This window comes from Bufo bufo, chromosome 8 (genome assembly GCF_905171765.1).
Source record: "Bufo bufo chromosome 8, aBufBuf1.1, whole genome shotgun sequence".
NCBI lineage: Eukaryota > Metazoa > Chordata > Amphibia > Anura > Bufonidae > Bufo > Bufo bufo.
This window is the reverse complement of record NC_053396.1, coordinates 178,652,308-178,670,919: the sequence shown is the minus strand read 5'-3', so window position 1 is coordinate 178,670,919 and position 18,612 is coordinate 178,652,308.

The window sequence follows — 18,612 nt, the reverse complement described above, 5'->3', positions numbered from 1 at the left end:
CCCGGTGACCCAAAGCTCATCAGGCGCACCGGGACAGTACTATGGTTTGCCTTGGAGAGAGGAGTGGGCTTCCTCCAGGACAATCATTCCGGAGCCGAAATATTTGTGGGCCGCCGCTCCGTTAAGCACCCCTACTTACCACAGGCCCATCACAGCCTGTATGTGGGTGACCAAGTAGAATACACACCAATGCGCTCTATTCAAGGCCCTTTCGCTGCAGGAGTGACCTTTTTGGTTTGAGCCAAACCATTGTCCCCTGCACTGACCCCAGAGACCTGGCAGGAAGACCCAGGCTCTGTAGGGAGAGTCCGTTGCCTACAAGAGACCCCAGAAGGCAGAATGAGGTTCAGGGAACAACCCCAGTCAGAACCAGAGCCCCTCATCCCTGACTTGGCCGCACCACCAAAACTACGGGTGGGCCAGATTAACAATTCAGTGCTGACATTCAATCCTAGGGTGCAGCCATACGTCCTCCCATTCAAGCTCCCACAGGCACCCCCAGTCTGCCTTCCAGAGCCTCTCCAGCTAGAGGTATTGTCCACCTCTGCACCGGCTAGGGATCCCGGCTTGCAGCAGGTCACTGCAGCATTCACCAGTCTGTCTGCCCGGCCAATTACAAAAGACACAACAAGAGGGCAGTGGCGCACCACCACAGCTGCCAAGTTAAGTTACCAGAGGCAAGAGCGCCCTCTAATGAGCTTAGTAGCTCTAGCAGTGAGGAGGACCTGGAAGTTCTTCTCTAAAAATGCTTCTTTTCTAAAAATAAAGGACTAATGGGAGCCACAGCGTGGACTGGTCCTGAAAACTGAGGGACTGTCGGCCAGTTTTGTTTTACTCCGTTGCCACTAGTTACAGCCTCAGCTGGATGGCCACTGTTGTGAGGACTCCCCCCAACTACTTTAACCCTTTGCATCCAAGTTTTACATTGTTTTATCCCCTTTCTCAGGTTACTTGAGAGCCTTATGGAGCTATGGTTCTTATTATGCTGCTATTTTATGTGCTTTTATGTGACATTTTATACCTTTCATTGGATTACAATTAACTTTATTGTTCCTATGGATTGCAATTGACTTTTACCTGTTTCCAGAGGATTCTACATCAAGCACTTCAAAGAAAGAAGGACTCAAGTCATATTTGAGCGTATTATTGCACTAATAAATGCATAATATTTTTGCACAAATTTTATTACGTTTACAGGTTATGCAACGTTCAAGTATTATATGCCCATTGTGTGTATTCTTTTCTAGGTGCCGCAATGTGACCTTCATGCACTTATTGTGAAATTGCACTTAACCTTTGCACTTAGCTATATATGTAGCAACTTACTCTTGTGTGACTTGCTTTACAGCTCTTGTTCTCTCCCCCCTTTATACGGACTGCCTATCTGGACGCTTAATACTAATGGCCTACACCCGGTGTTATATACCCATAGGTACCCAGGGTAGGACCAAGTGGTAAGTCCTGGCAGGTCCAGTAACTACACGGGTAACCCCGCTGCTTTGGAAATGGTTAGAGGAGTTTTTGACCCCTCCTTCCCGTTTGTTATTTGTTCAGGATTGCTCCCATCCTGAGGTGTCTTCCAGGAGTTCCATGGGATTACTATGCCTTCCTCCTGTGACTTCCAGAAGCGTTTGGAGAAGCTCATGACTTCCTCTTCTGTGCCTTTGCCTAAGGTATAGGCCTCCACCTTAGAGCCATTTTAGCTACCCATAGTCACCATAGTGATCGTGCTATAAGCCTTATATTTGGACTTTGGTGCCGGGAAGGGAATACAGAATAAAGCCACCCTTCCATTTGCCAGTATTTCATTACACCATGGTGGGATTACGGAGTAAAGACACCCCCATGCTTTCTTTGGTATGGCGTTCCTTTCCTTCTGCGCCCTGCCGTGTGCCCGTACAGCAGTTTGGCACTATGGGGTGTTTCTGTAAACTACAGAATCAGGGCCATAAATATTGAGTTTTGTTTGGCTGTTAACCCTTGCTTTGTAACTGTAAAAAATGGATTCAAATGGAAAATCTGCCAAAAAAGTGAAAGGGTTAAAAAAGTTTGTAAAATCAGTTTTGAATACCTTGAGGGGTGTAGTTTGTAAAATGGGGTCATTTTTGGGTGGTTTCTATTATGTAAGCCTCACAAAGTGACTTCAGACCTGAACTGGTCCTGAAAAAGTGTGTTTTAGAAATTTTCGGAAAAATTTCAAGATTTGCTTCTAAACTTCTAAGCCTTGTAACGTCCCCAAAAAATAAAATTTCATTCACAAAATGATCCAAACATGAAGTAGACATATGGGGAATGTAAAGTAATAATTATTTTTGGAGGTATTACTATCTATTATAAAAGTAGAGAAATTGACATTTGGAAATTTGCTAATGTTTCAAAATATTTGGTAAATTTTGCATTTTTTTTATCTAAAAAAATAATTTTTTTTACTCCATTTTACCACTGTCATGAAGTACAATATGTGATGAGAAAACAATCTTAGAATGGCCTGGATAAGTAAAAGCGTTTTAAAGTTATCACCACATAAAGTGACACTGGTCAGATTTGCAAAAAATGGCCTTGTCCTTAAGGTGAAAAATGGCCCGGTCCTTAAGGGTTTAAGGAAAGATTTCATAGTGGAAAAAACTATTTACTAAAACAGATATGTATTGTGGTGGGATATCTTTGTCCTTTTTGTCTGACTGTCACCATAGAATATATCCTCTGTGAAGCTATTAGATCAAGTCTACCTTGTCACTTCTAGTACTGGCTAGTACTCTCAGACTGCTGCCTGTGGGGTTAATCTAGCACCTGAAATGCAGGGTATAATGAATTTAATGTGGCATATGACATTTTCCAGCATGGAAAAAGAAAAATATAAACTCTCAAGGTCAGAATCAGACATCTTCTAGGTTATTCTGAATGAAACGTGAGAGCTATAAATGTTTCTGTGACCAGCTAATAATCTAGAATGTTAGGCATTTATCAGGTTAATTCTGGATTAAAGGATTCGTATTATACTAGTACTTTACATATGCAGTACCCCAGGATAGGGTACTTGTTCTTGTAATGTAATGTTGTTTAATGTGTTAATACCTTGTAATGCCCCGGAATAGTTTTGTATGGGTTAGTCGGGGTTAATAATCCAGGCTCTGACCCTCTAGACAGTTAGGTATTGGATTTCGATCCTTCCCTTAGGTCAGTTAGTCGTTTGCTAGTGGAGGAAGTGAGAGAAGCTACAATTACTCCTCAGATATCTAGGCCTTCCTCCCAGAGAATCACTATCCTCGAGAGATCCACAGAGATAAAACCATCTCTCCTTCACAGTACTCCAGAGAGAGAGAAAGTACTCCTACTTCACAGTACTCCAGAGAGAGTAAGTGCTCCTACTTCACAGTACTCCAGAGAGAAAAAAAGAACTGGAAGGTCCAGAATCTGCATGGCTGAGCGCTGGAGTCAGTCAAAAGGTATTTGCTGTTTAAGGTTGATGGAGACTTTACTGCAGTGAGAGGGACATTGCTAAGACATCCTTCACACTTGGACATGGTCCTGATCATCTTAAATCTGTACCCCTCATCTGGGAATCACAGTCACCCTTGCAAGAGTAATATTGCCAGCCTTAGATTCTGCAGAGAGAGACTTTGGAGACATAGAGGGAAGGAGTACTACAATCCCCATTCTGGTCTATGTGCATGCATTGCTATCTGGGAAGATTTGCACTGTCAATTGTTTTGATTTCGTTGGATTTACTACAACTCCCATTCTGCACTTTAGCAAAGAGAAACTGGTTTATTTTCTACAAGTGGCCTGATTACGGACCCCAGCACCATTTATCGGCCACAGTACCTACATTTTCTGCCTTGCACCCGTACAACACTCATAACACCCAGGGCCCCCCAACTGCCTCAACATCAGAGTGTGCCCCAAGGGAAGAAAGGGTGTTCTATCACTGCCCTGGCCCGAGGGAGTATGGGTGTGAGGATTATCACTGTGAAAAATTATTGCAGCCAGAGCCACTACCACTCCCATCCTCTGCTTTGATCGTATGAGGCTTGTGGCACATACAGAGGGATAATAACAGCAGTTTCCAGCTCATTATACTGACCGATTGTGAAAACCCTGGGCGGCCATCATACCGGTTCTACAATGGCATTAATCTGAATCTGTTGTAAAGAAATATAGACAATGAAATTAGTCTTTCCAGGTGGGCTGCAAGATCAGACATTAATTGTAATTCAGTTGATGGTAATGGAATATTTTTGCACTTAGTGACTCAAAGTCTTGTCAGCATCTCGGCTATTTCAGTAGAGTGATGTTTCTGTTTTTTCATTCATCATATATGAAAAGCAGACAGTATAGATAGTGAAGGCAACACGTCTGCTAGTGGTACAAGAAGCCAGACGTCTGAACAGTCGAGGTGTCACATTCCTAAGCATTTGTAATGAATGTTATTCTTCAAGGGGCATTCCCTTTATGACATGTTATCCCCTATCCATGGGATATAGGATAACTATTAGATTGGTGGGGGTACGACTGCTGGGATCCCCACGATCACGAGCACAGGGAGTCCTAAATGAACAGAGCACTGCTGCTCCTGCCACTCCATCCATCTCAAATGAAGTTCTGGAGACAACCAAGTTCATCACTCGTTTATTTTTGGAAATCCTGGAGAGATGAATGGAACAGCAGTGTGCATGGCCGCCCGCCGCTCCATTCATTTCAGAGGGTCCCAGATAGGGTTGCCAACTTTGCCCACAAAAAATACAGACCAAGTTAAGCCACACCCAAAAGGGGTGTGGTTGTGGGGGCGTGGATTAACACAGGGTGTTAAGTCACTGTCATACTGTGGATCCCAATAATATTAATGCCTCCATTAGTGCCGCCCAGAATTAATAAGGCCCCCATTAGTGCCACCCAGCATTAATAATGCCCCCATTAGTGCTCCCAGTAATAATAATGCCCCCATTAGGGCCCCCCAGAATTAATACTGCCCTATTAGTGCACACAGTAATATTAATGCCCCCATTAGTGCCCCCCAGTAATAGTAATGCCCCCATTAGTGCACCCCAGAATTAATGCCCCCCAGTAAGAATAATGCCCCCATTAGTGCCCTCGAGTAAAAATAACGCCCCCATTAGTTCCCCCCAGTAATAATAATGCCCCCATTAGTACCCCCAGTAAGAATAATGCCCCTAGTAATAGTAATGCCCCATTAGTGCCTCGCAGAAAGAATTAATGACCCCCATTAGTGTCCCCCAGTAAGAATAATGCCCCCATTAGTGCACCCCAGTAAGAATAATGCCACCTATTTGTGCCCCCAGGAAGAATAATGCCCTCATTTGTGCCCCCCAGGAAGAATGATGCCACCCATTAGTTCGCCTTGTAAGAGTAATGTCCCCCATTAGTGCCCCCCATAAGAATAACTCCCCCATTAGTGCCCCCCATAAGAATAACATCCCCATTAGTGCCCCCTATAAGAATAACACCCCCCATTAGAGCCCTCTTCTCTGCTTCTGCCAAAAAAATAGCACTCACCTCCTCCATTTGCTCATGCTGCACTGAACACTCGCTGCTGACTGGAGGCTCTGGACAGGACCTGCACTCCGGCCTAATGTCTTGCAGGTACACAAGTGGGGGGTGAGGTAAAGGCTGCAGCTGCATTATTGAGCCCTCCGCAATGAAAAATACCAGCAATTAATATGGCGAGTAGAAAAAAATTACCGGCCCCGGCAGGGGCACTAAATCACCGGTCTTGCCAATGAGATGCCAGCCGGGTGGCAACCCTAGTCACAGAGGATAAGTCATCAGTATTAAAGTCTTGGAAAAACCCTTTAACATTTAGTTACTGTAATCGAAACTGTCTAGCCGAAAAACTGTCTGTACTGCCCATAGCAACCAATCACAATGCAGCTTTTATGTTCCTAGATCAGCATAATAAATGAAAGCTGAACTCTGATTGGCTGCTATGGATAAAAGGCCTATATTTCTGTTGGACAGTTTGGTACATGTGGGCTAGTGTTCACTTTTTCATCCATTTTAACCCTGATCATAAAGGGCACAAATACAACTTGCAAGTTGTGATAAATGATAGGTATATGAGTGAAAATGAGTGTCTCTAGACAATAAATGTATATGGACATTAAAACTCAAAATACCTTGGAAATTAAATGGTTAAATCAATATGAACATTAAAATGGTTGTCTCACAGTCAGACGGGTCGTATAGTAAATTTGGTGGCAATTGGACCTCTTTGATGCTGTGCCAAGGGACACCAAATCTTCTTTCTTGGAAAGATGGTAGGACACACATGAACCCTACCTGTCAAATATCCATCCTGTGGTGAATGGGGTAGTCAAGAACAGCCAAATTAATGTGTTTGGCTACTTGTAACATGGCCATTCAACTCTATGAAGAGGGATTGTGGAAGCTTATCTTTTTTGTTGAGTGAATCGAAGTGAAACGAATTGACTTTGATCCAACTTTCAGGAAAAAATTGATTTGCAATGAATCCGAATTTCCTTTCGCTTCGTGGTAACAAATCGTTTTTTTCCTAAAATTGGCTGCTGGATGTGTTACAAAATGAAAGTAAGAAGAGAGGGAACGCGATATGACCCATAATGCCATTCAGCCAGCCAATCAGCAGATAGCCATTCCCTGTGATGTCATAGCGCTATAAAAAGCCTCATCCCAAGCAGTCATCGCCATTTCACTGTTAACTGAGCATAGGGAGTGACATGGCAAGTGCTAGCAGCAGTGTTTTAGAAAGCTTTTAATTGTAGAATTTTGGATAGGGACACTGCAGGTACAGTGTAGGGTGATCATAGGGAGAGTTTTTAGACACTGTAGGGAGAGCATAGGGAGACTGCAGGGACAGTGCAGTCTCAGTGTAATCTCCCTGTGCATCTTGTTCACCTGCTGCACCATTCATTCTTAATCTGTTCTGTTATACATATACTTACTGTGCATCAGACTCATTGTCAACAGACGGTCTAATATATAGGTGCGTTTATCTAATTCATCTGCTGTGTCATTCATACTTAATCTGTTCTGTTATACATAGACTTACTGTGCATCAGACTTAATCTCAACGGGAGGTCTAAAATATAGGTGCATTTACCTAGTTCATGCACTGGGCCTTTAATAATTAATCTGTTCAGTTATACATAGACTTACTGTGCATCAGACTTATTGTCAACAGGCGGTCTAATATATAGGCATGTTTATCTAGAACACTTGCTGCGCCATTTGTACTTTATCTGTTCTGTCATACATACACACTGTGTGTCAGACTTATTGTCAACAGGTTGTCTAATATATAGGCGCATTGCAACGCTTCATGCTGTGGCCACTCTCACCACTTTGTTCCGGGGCCACTATTGTGACTCTTCATGCTGTTGCCACCTGTTATCTCTGTTTTGGACCCACTCCTGTTTTTGCCTTACCAATACTGATTAAAAAAACTGACCAAATACTGACTATGTGATAGAGGCCTTTAAAGTCATGCATGCAGGACTTATTTTCCATCTGAATAAAACTTATTGCAGATGCAAATGACCAATAAGGCCTCTATCACATAGTCAGTATTTTGCATCAGGATTTGATCATGATTTGGAAGCCAAAAACAGGAGATGCAAACATTTCCATCACTTTTAATCTCTGTTTTGGACCCACTCCTGTTTTTGCCTTACAAATACTGTTCAAATGCTGGTCAAATGCTCACCAAATACTGACAGTTTGATGTATCAGAAGAATGAAAAATTAAATAGTGATATGCTCCGATGCGCTCTCTTGCCCTGCGCTAAATCGCGCAGGGCACGGGCTCTTTTGTTTATCACAACACACTGCCGGGCGGAAACTTCAGCCTGGCAGTGTATTCAGTGACATCACCAACTCTGATGGGTGGGCTTTAGCGCTGCCCTAGCCGTTTTACTGGCTAGGGCAGTGCTAAATCCCGCCCATAAGTGGGTGTCACAGGGGGTGACCTGTCTGATTGATAGGGCATAAAAGTGGTCCTGATTGGACATCATAAGATAGACAGAAAGTCCACCACAAACATTTTTATACATCCTTTTGCATGAGTTCAGCTTACTCCCTCCTCTTATTCCTAAAAGGCTTGAGATGTGGCCTGATGCCGACAAACAAGAAATAGAAATGTTCCTTTCGACCATGTAACAAGACAATGTCAATGGGCCAGCATTTCTCTTTGTAAAAGTTTTTTTTTTATGCTGTCACACTTCCAACTCCATCTTCTGGTCACGCAACCCTTGTCTGTCCCCTTACTAATTACATACAAGAATCCTCCTCACCAACCTTTCAGCATCCATTAGATGCAACATCAAGCCACTTATTTGTGACGTCACCTGGTCCTGACACACTTCATGTCCTTGTCACATGGACCTCCTGAAGCGTGTCCAGAAGAACATGTTCAATGGGACAGAAATAACTCTTGTGAAATATTAATAAGTTCTGAACGTCTGTATTATGAAGAATTTATAGTAGGAAAAATCTGTCACCTTTCAAAATACAAAACCTAATCTAACAAGGATTGTCATAAGTCCCCAGCATTGGCAATAAAAATTAGAAGCTGTCATACCTGCCAGTTTTAATTCTGAGAGATAATAGGAAATTTCAGTAGTGTACTGAAGTATAAAGAAATGACTACCTATGATATGAGTTTACTTCCGAAATCTATTTTTTTGGGTCCTATGAGAATGGGACTCTCTGCTAGCCAACAATTTTACAGTCTTAGGGAACAGACAGCCATGGATTTGGATGCCGAATGTACCCAGGAGGAGACCATTCAGGCAGAAGAACCCAGGGAAACTTGGAGCAAGTTGTATTTTCCAAAGTTTATTACTGACTCATTAGTACTGTCTTAGCAGCAGTTTTCCAACTAGGTACAATTCTCGAGGAATATATAATGCAATTAGTTGCTGATCCTTGACTTACATTTTATATATCCTCTTAACTGTAAATGAAACTATGTAATAATCAAAAAAACACAAAATAATGGTGACATTTTTTACATGATTTCAAACATTATACAAACAAAAAATACTATGAATTAAATGCTAAACATATGTAAAAATAATAATAAAAAACACCTCCAGCCAAAAAACTCAACACAACAAACTTACTAGAAAAATAGCAAATGTTACGGCTCCCAGAATGCAGTGAGGCAAAAAAAATTGGTACTCACGACTAAATGATCCTCTTTCCCAAATATTGCATGGATTACATTGAAACGAGTGGTCTGTCCATGTAATTGTATCTGTGCCAGGTGCTGCAGAAAGAGTTGCTCTTTGTACAGTAGCTACTCCAACTAATTAATGGAAGCTTCTGAACAAGGGATACTCCTCTGTTAAAGGGTTTCTGTATTGTTGGCATATCCTCAGAATAGGTCATCAATATCAGATCGTTGGGGGTCCAACTCCCGGCACCCTTACTGATCAGACGCAGCTTCTTGGCCAGTGACTTTACGTTCTTCGATCACATGGCCTAGCTGCAACTTAGTCCCATTCAAGTGGATGGACCTGAGCTGTAATACCAAGCCCAGTCACTATACAATGAATGGCGCTGTGCTTGGTATGGTGTGAGGAGGCTGTGGACTCAGTGAAGTGCCACAATCTCTTCAAACAGCTGATCAGTGGGTGTGTCAGGAGTCGGACCTGCACCGATCTGATATTGAAAAACCTACTGGTGATTACTAAATGCCCTCCGCCACTCTCTTCAGTATGTTGATTATACAACTGCTAATATCTTCACTGCCTAGAGATTTTTTTCAAATTTCCAAAATAAACATTTTTGGTGCTAAGGGAGAAAAAAAAAAGCTGAGAAAAGCTATAACTGGAAATTGCTTCTCCGTGTTAATATTTCCTATGTAACTGTCTCGGTAAAGTCTGCGACTCAATAAAATGATGATAAAAACCGACCATCTGTTCCGGCTGCACATTTCTCTCCATCTGGGTATTTTACAGGCTGTGTTTTTTTAAATATATATTTTCTGATATTTGAGAACACGTTGGGGAGATTTTGGTCATTGAAACACTGTAAACACCTTACAAGGTTTTTATTATTTTGCGGCTGGTGATTACGGCGGGCAAGAGAACGTGGGCGCAGGTGTTCACGCGGTCAGTCTTGAATACAAAAAGAGAGGGGCTGATTATTAATTTTACTCATTTGTGGTATGAACTGACGCAGAAACAGTGTGATTTCCCTTGCATTTAGTAAAGAAAAAACAACATATTATCATTAATCAGTGGATTATCATGAAATAAAATTGCATTCCTTCCGACCGTCAGCTACCAAATAAGCAAGATGTTCTTAATGGCAGCAATGATCATCGATGAGTAATTTTCTTCACATCTGTTGATCACCACTATTTCCCCTGTCTCTACCAGTAATAATGGATTCCACATTTTGCAATTTCTTTGATTGTATCCAAGGTATATGAATTGTGAATGTCTTTGTGCACGGCTTTTCTCAATGGCTTCACTGCCTTGCATCTAGGATCCTGACAATTAATGTTCCATGAAGAAAAAATAAGCTGATTACACATACTTAGTGGAGTGCATGACATTTTGCAACTCATCGCAGCATTGTGGTGATATATGAGAATACATAATCAACTAATGCTTTGCCCAAGCCCTTCTCCCCCCAAAAATAAAACTTGGGATATTGAGAACCAGTACACCGCTAACTGTCCAGTCTCAACAATCGAAATCAGGAACCACCGTTCAACCACCCTGCTATCACTGAAATGGACTAGAAGCTGAGAAATTGCTGTGGCACTTCCTCTCCTGTTGGCTCTGCTCAACCTTTTGGGTGACCCTATGGTTGACCATTGCCTACATGTAGCCAACCATAGTGACTTTGGAGAAAATCACTAGTTCTATGAAGATCAGTTGATTACGTGTACTTAGTGGAGCGCATGACATTATGAAAATTCTTTGCAGTGTAGAAGTGATATATCAACCAAAAAATTACCGCCAACTGTCCATTCTCAACCAGTGATATCAAGAGGCATCATTTGATGAAGGTTCAACCATTCTGCAATCACTAGAATGAACTGGAAGCTGAGAAACTGCTGCCATCACCTTGTTTTTTTTATATGGTCATTTAACTTAGGTGACCAAGAAGGGCACGCTGAATGGGAGAGGAGCTAAACTATTGTGATCCCTGACAATCACTAGAGCAAGGTGAAAACTAGGATGGAACTTTGCCCCTTTATGAACTGTTGGCTCTGCTAAAAAAAAATTCTGGATGGCTACATAGTTGGCCATTGACTATAATGGGCCTACCATATTGGGTTCAAAGGATTAATCATGAGGGGTGTAGAGTACAACATAGGTCCTGGATGTCAGTGGAAAGCTGCAGGAAGTTTTGGAGTGGTTGTGCAGTACCCTAGTATCTGTGAATGTTTTCTTTGTAATGTTATGTAATGTTTGCAATGTACACCAACAGGTTGGCATCAGGAATTGGACTAACCACCCCATTTCTCCCCTATTGGTAGGAGTGGACTGGTCCTATTTCCTGCCAGTGGAGAGAAGCGTTGGCTAGGAATGTGAGGAGCGAGGAAGCACTAATCTGTGAGACCACTAGTCCAGAGAGACTTCAAAGAACAAACTACAGATATTCTGCAAAGGTGTCTTTGCTGTAGGGGAGGAGCTACGGCTCAGACACCCATTACTTTAGATCACATCCAGGCCAGACCAACTAAAAAAAGCTTGCATTACTACAGCTACAAGGGCCAGGTTTCAGCTAATAGCCAGAAGTTAAGGGGGGAGACATCAGCAAAATAGCATATTAGAGGTGCCATCATTTGTCACTTGGCCAGCCATAATACCTCATGATCTGGGAAGAGAAATTGCACTTTGTACAACCACTGCTGGATGTACTACAACTTCTATTTTTGCTCTTAGTAAACAATTTTGTTCTTTTACTTTTGACCTGATGTCTTATACCACGTTTTCACTGCACAATCCCCAGGGAGCAAAGGCTTGAGGAAGTTCACTGTGACACTGCCAATCCCGTCCACTGGCTCCTCTGGGGCTCACTGCAGTTGGGCTTGATTATACTTCGCTGCACTGTTGTAAAGCCCAGCTGCTACTCCTCCCCCCCTCCCCAAAAAATTAATAAAAAAATTAAGCTGGATAAGTGAATCAGTTGTAAATAAATCAGATTCCACCCAAATATTGTAAAAATGTGAGTTGCATCCAAATCTGAATTTTAGGTGATTCGATTTGGGTGAATATTGGCGAAAGAGAATATTAATAAACAATTTTTAAAAAGTGAGAGACAAGAGAAAAAAATATGGTTCCTTGGAGACCTCAGAGCATCATTTTCAGGTTTTCAGGCCAATTGGAGCACATACGATTAGGGTATAATCTGAGCTGAATCGAACCTAAATTGAATTTTGAACAATTTTCTCATCCCTAACCCTTGCTTCAAATTCTACTTGCTCTGATGAGCACTAGATCAAAACCAAGGAAGAATATGGATCATCTCCTGTAGACCTGGGTTGAACTTACGAAAAGTACAGTAAGTGAATCTCCAGGAGCTCTTACCTCCTCGTCTCTGAAACTGTCCATTTAAATCTTTTTCATCATTAGAAATGGATTCCGGCTATAATTAATAATGATGATGCTGAAAAATTAAAACATCAATTTATTTCTCTTTCAAAGTTTGTGTTAATATTTCAGCAGTTGATCCAGTATTTAATAACTGAGATCCTTTAGTAATTATTAATCAGCAGTCTTTAGCCAAATACATACTCCAAAGTTTAGCATGGAGAAATAACATCTGCAGCGCACACACTCCCACACACAAGTGCACTTGCTTCTGCTTCATGGAAGTTGGTAAAAGACTTTCCTACAAGGCAGTAATGCATATTTAGCAAACATTGTTATTTATTCATCAGCACTGATTTAACAAGAAATGACAACTAAAGAACATTAAGAACCTCCAGCAAAACCATGCTTGCTGTATAATAAACACTTTACTTATAAGAAACCACTGCAAGACTAAAGCCTCCATATACCCCCATATACAGGCTCAGACTGATTCTGATCAGGGACTGGAAAACCATTTAGTATGTTTGACATTCAGACCATGGCTAGTTTCTGGATTAACCCCTCATCTGTTATTTGGGCCTATCCAGCTCTCCTACCTTGAAGCAGGCTTTGGTGAAGAACCTAGGGGTAGTCCTAGCTTCATACCAACCGATTGGTAGCAGTTTCTGAGTTTGCTGGCTCTGGTTCTGATGATGACCATAGTATTTCCTTACATCCGCCAAGACGAGCATGCATGAGTATGAAGGGGGGGGTTGGAAGGAATGACAGTCAGCCAAAAGGGTATTCATCTAGCAGTAATCTACGTTATATGGGCAGCTTAAGCTACATTATAGAGGTTGGTCACTTGGAGATAAAAGGACATAAATCTGCTACGTACAATATGAAAGGAAACATACTCATGACAGCATAGTCTTATTTCTTCTTACTTTACGGGTTAGCAGTCTGAAAGAACCCCTTTAAGATAAATTAGAGGATTGCTTGTGTCTATTATTCAGACATACGAATATAAAACCATAAGACCCCCTATAGACTCCATAAGATCCATCTGTAGAATCCTAGCTTTTTTTAAGGCACATTTCACTCTATCAAACCTATTACCTTTATGTGGGGTGCAAACTCAGACAGGGGTCTTCAAGCAGAATAAAAGATGTGAGACCCTTCCAGACCACTGCATACACTGTCCAAACATATCTGTGTCACAGAATTTTTAGGTCACTCAAAGCCCCATCCGTAGTGGAGCCAAATAAAAGAACAAGCCAATTTAGTGAGAAGACGAAAGTCCTGATTAACCTTTTTGGTGACTGTTGGAGGGACTGTCTCCTCATTTATGGGTGGATTTCGATTACCAGGGCTTAAAAACATGTTTGCTTTATAAACATCCATCACCTCTTGAATTATACGACAATGAAAATTCATCAGAGGACCCTTGGAAACTTGGTGAAACAGCTGCTGATTGAATTTATTGTGCATAACTGTCTGCTCCCGTGATCGACTCGCATCTTAATTCCTCACGTTTTCCTCATTTGTGATGATATGTTATAGGGCTGCTGTCTGCTAATGAGTAAACCCATGTGTTATAACTGCTGTAAAAAAAAAAAACAAGGGTTACGTACGTTGTGCTTATTGCAATTTCCCAAAATGTATTTAAGGGCAAAGACAAGCAGTGTACAAATTGAAGAGACCCCATGTAAAAGATTAGAATTGCCCCCATTTTTAAGGTTTTGATGTCCAAGGACAAAGCTGTACTCCATTCCAACCTTTAGACCCAGTGTAAAGTAGATTAGAAAAATAAGCGCTGTAGGTGCACTGCAAAGGACACCTCCAGTGAATTTCCAACTATCTTTATTGGTGATAAGACAAGGCATTTCGGGATCATATGGATCCCTTCCTCAGGTCTAATACATGATTTTGGATACTGGAATTTCTAGGTTCTTTCCTTTTATCCCTTTGCTTTCTGAAGTACCATAAAAATGGTGAGGTCTTTCACATGAGTAGATAATACTCAGAGAAGGTGATTCTCTGGAACTTAGTCCTGGGAGGAGTGGAGCACATCTCACAGCTCTCACTTCCTTCTCTAACTCTAGACTAGACTGAGCTAGGGGTGGGTCGAGTCATGATTGTTAACCCAGACAGATCCATACAGAGGTATGCTGTGTATATAACAAGGCATTAAAAGACGAGATAACATTTTGTAACATTAAGGCCTCATGCACACGACCGTTGTGTGCATCCGCGGCCATTGTTCCGTTTTCCGTTTTTTTTTTTCGCGGACCCATTGACTTTCAATGGGTCCGTGCAAAAATCGGAAAATGCACCGTTTGGCTTCCGCGTCCGTGATCAGTTTTTCCAGTCCGTGAAAAAAATATGACCTGTCCTATTTTTTTCACGGACAACGGTTCACGGACCCATTCAAGTCAATGGGTCCGTGAAAAATTACGGATGCACACAAGATAGTCATCCGCGTCCGTGATCCGAGTCTGTGATCCGTGTCCGTTTTTCCTATCATTTTCAATGGAAACTTGACTTAGTTTTTTTTTTCACTTTTCATGTCCGTGGATCCTCCAAAAATCAAGGAAGACCCATGGAAGAAAAAACGGTCACAGATCACGGAACAACGGAAATCCGTTTTGCGGACCGCAACAAAAAAACGGTCGTGTGCATGAGGCCTAAGTAGCATTAAATAACAAGGACAGTTTGCAAGTACTTTGGTCTGAGGTATTGTACCTCCCTCACTGCCTTCTCTTAACTGATTGCATCAGCCAATCTCAGTTACTCCTTATGGGGAGGATGGAAATAGCCCCACCTTGCAACTGAATTTTTAAGGCAGTTAACTCTTTTGCAGCCTGTAGATAGGAAACTACACATTACACCATTTCACACATTTTAACCCTTTTAGCAGTGTCCCACTGTACAGCAGAGGGACGCTGCTTTAGTAGCTTTCCTAGGGGTCTTGATCAGCGACGTTATAGTCCCCTTTAATAAGGCATATGGACAAGGGTTGTACAGATGGGACACCTACCCAGTTGAGCCATGATCGACTCTAGTTTTTCGGTAAAATGGCAGATATGCCTTTCTTACAGCCGTTATTCTTCTTTCCCTAATTTTCCTTGTCCTTTTTCAGAAGCATGAATGGGTTTATCTGTAACACAATTCATCAATTTCACAGTCATTTTACCCGTTATTGGTCAGCCCATCCGGAAGTGTCAGACAGAGAGATGTCCTTATGCTCGGTTTACCATTCTCTTGCTTGGCAATTTCTAATTTAATTGCTGTGTTGTGTAATGTTGTGTTGCTTAATCATCTAGTAAGTATTAACAGCATTCATAGACATCCACATTGATCTATTCTGTGCTAATTACCTGCCTGTTATTGCTTGCCTTAATTGATTCCTAATATAGCTTTATGTTTATCCCAAGCACTTTTACATACCGTTACATTTTCAAAGTCTTCTACGTCTTCTGAGGGTTGACATTATGAATCATCCTACCGTTCCACAGACTAGATCTTCCATTCGGGACTTTGCTGACTACAAACATAATAACTCGTGTCCTGTGACGTTATCTTGTCCCTTCTTCATTCTTTGATTGACCTTGCTCCTCAGCCTTTTGTGGGGCCTCTTGCCAATTGTCTTTCATCTCTTTCTGCCTTCCGAATGGAACATGTTTGTTTCTCACTGTCTCTCCTCTAATCTACAAGTCTCGTTCCTATGTAATTAGGCGTGGGCGCCGGGCCAGAAACTGCTCTCCCAGGCCCCAATTCTATCATCCAATTTAATGCCACATTAATTACAATCAATCGTTAGTAAAGGGAGACGTGGATGGTGGAACTAAGTCAGAAAGAAATGGAAACTTTTCTGACGCGACTATGAAATATCAGAGTAATTACAATGTAGGATTATGGCGCATTCTGCCCATTAAAGTTGTCACTGTCTTTAAGTCATTAATCATGTCTTTGTGATTAGGTCACTCTCATTGTACATGGAGCTGCTTAACCATTTATAGCACGATTATCCATATCATTCTGATCTACCTCTCCTTTTCAGTCATATCTCAACGCAAACCTTCAGTCTCCTTGGTTATGTTTTTTGCCACAGGAAAATTTGACGTTCTTGAAATGCTCTATTTTTTATTTTTTTTATTTTTTTACCCTTCAAACAGCACTACTGCTTTATGTCTGCTTATGTCTTCTGCACTGCCTATTTTATTATCAAATCATAAGAAAGCATTAAGCTAATGAAATGTACATATAGCATACATATAGGATAACATTTGTCTCTGCCCGTTCAAACCACACTTCAAAGTCTTTACGACCTCAAGCCCACTCCAACTCAAAAACATTTATGGAATTTGACGAAAAAAATGCTAATGCTGTACATGCCCTCATCATCTCCCACCTAGACTACTGCAACATATTTTGCTGAGGCCTGTCAACTAACACTCTTCCACCCTTCCAATCCACCCTCATCTCTGCTTCCCATTTAATCTACCTCGCTTTTCTTTCCACCTCCAATCCTCCCTCTTCCAATCAGTTACCTAGCTCCCCATTGCCAAGAGAATTTAGTTCAATAGACTAATGACATACAAGACCTTGTCTAGTCCTGACACAACTGTCTACAAGACTTCTCCCGTGCATCCTCCTTACTCTGGAACTCGCTAGCCAACCGATCTTCCCCATCTTCATAATCTTCAACAAAGGCCTACAGTAAACCTGCGCCACTACGCAACCATATGAGCAGTGTCTACCCTCACCAGCTATCTCCTTCTCTGGCCCTTGTAGATTGTAAGATCCTGTGTGCAGTGTCCTCTTTCCCTCCATACCAGTCTGGCACTCATTTAGTTCAACTTTATTGTAATTGTTTTTTATCTTGTTATGTACTTAAAGGGGCATCCCAAAACACAAACATTCCTTATCCACATGATCAGTTTGGCTTCAAGATAAGTAAACATTTTAGATATACAATTAATATCTCAATGGATCAACTTGCAGGATAACAGGCAAATGTCTTTTTTCGGCCTTATGTACTATGTTACTATGTTACATATGTATTACAATTTATTTAGTTCCAGGGCACTGTACATACAAGTATAGCAATGTCGGAGGGAATCTAGCACTGCCATCAACTTTATAATGAGGAGGTCTGTGCAGTCACCAGGATATCTCAGTGTGAATACAGTCCAGTCTTCAGGTGGTGCTCAGTACTTAAATGTATCACGTAAATTGGTGAATAAAGAAATGGAAAAAGTAAGGCGCTCACACTCTGGTTAAAATTTTGGGGGACATTTATTAAGACTGACGTTTCCACCCTGGTCTTAAGTTCCTCTGTATTGCTGGAAGAAGCGCCGAAGTTAAGAGCAGACTCGGGCCTTTACATAAGTTTGGTACTTCCTCCAGCAGCTGTGCACAGGATTACACCGGCATGATACATTAGATTAGGATAAAACTGGGCGATGGCTTTGGCTCAACACTGCACTTTGTCTGGCCCCGGCATTGTATATATGAAAAGGGTTTAAAGGGGTTCAAGATATGGGATAGGTATCTGATCAGTGGAGGTCTGACGGCTAGGACTCTAATTGATCAGGAGAATGGAGGTCTCGAGTTCCCCGAACGAATGGAACATTAGTCGAGCATGGTCATTGTCGCTCCATTCATTCTTAATGGGACTGCCAGAGGAGATACTTGCTCACTGTACTCACTGGACATTTAAAATATTGCTGGTTGACACTTGCGCAGGTGCGGGATCTGGCAGAGGGACAGGGAGGATTGCAGAGGCGGCGCTGAGCTGTAGAAGGTGGCGCTGAAGACAGGGAAGGCGGCGCTGGGCACCGGACGGTGAGGGGTGCGGCCGGGCACCCTGTATTAATGGACCTTCCTTGGGCACCTTAAGTAAGTGATTGACAGGTTATAAAAAACTGTTTTTTTTTGGCAAATAGACCCACAGTGAGGTTTAATAAGGCCAGCTTAGGATTCTTCGTATTAGTCTGGACATGAGCATATGTTTAGGTTAGAGGGGTTAAATCTGATGACAGAATCCCTTTAAATTAACCAGTGCCTAACCCCCTTG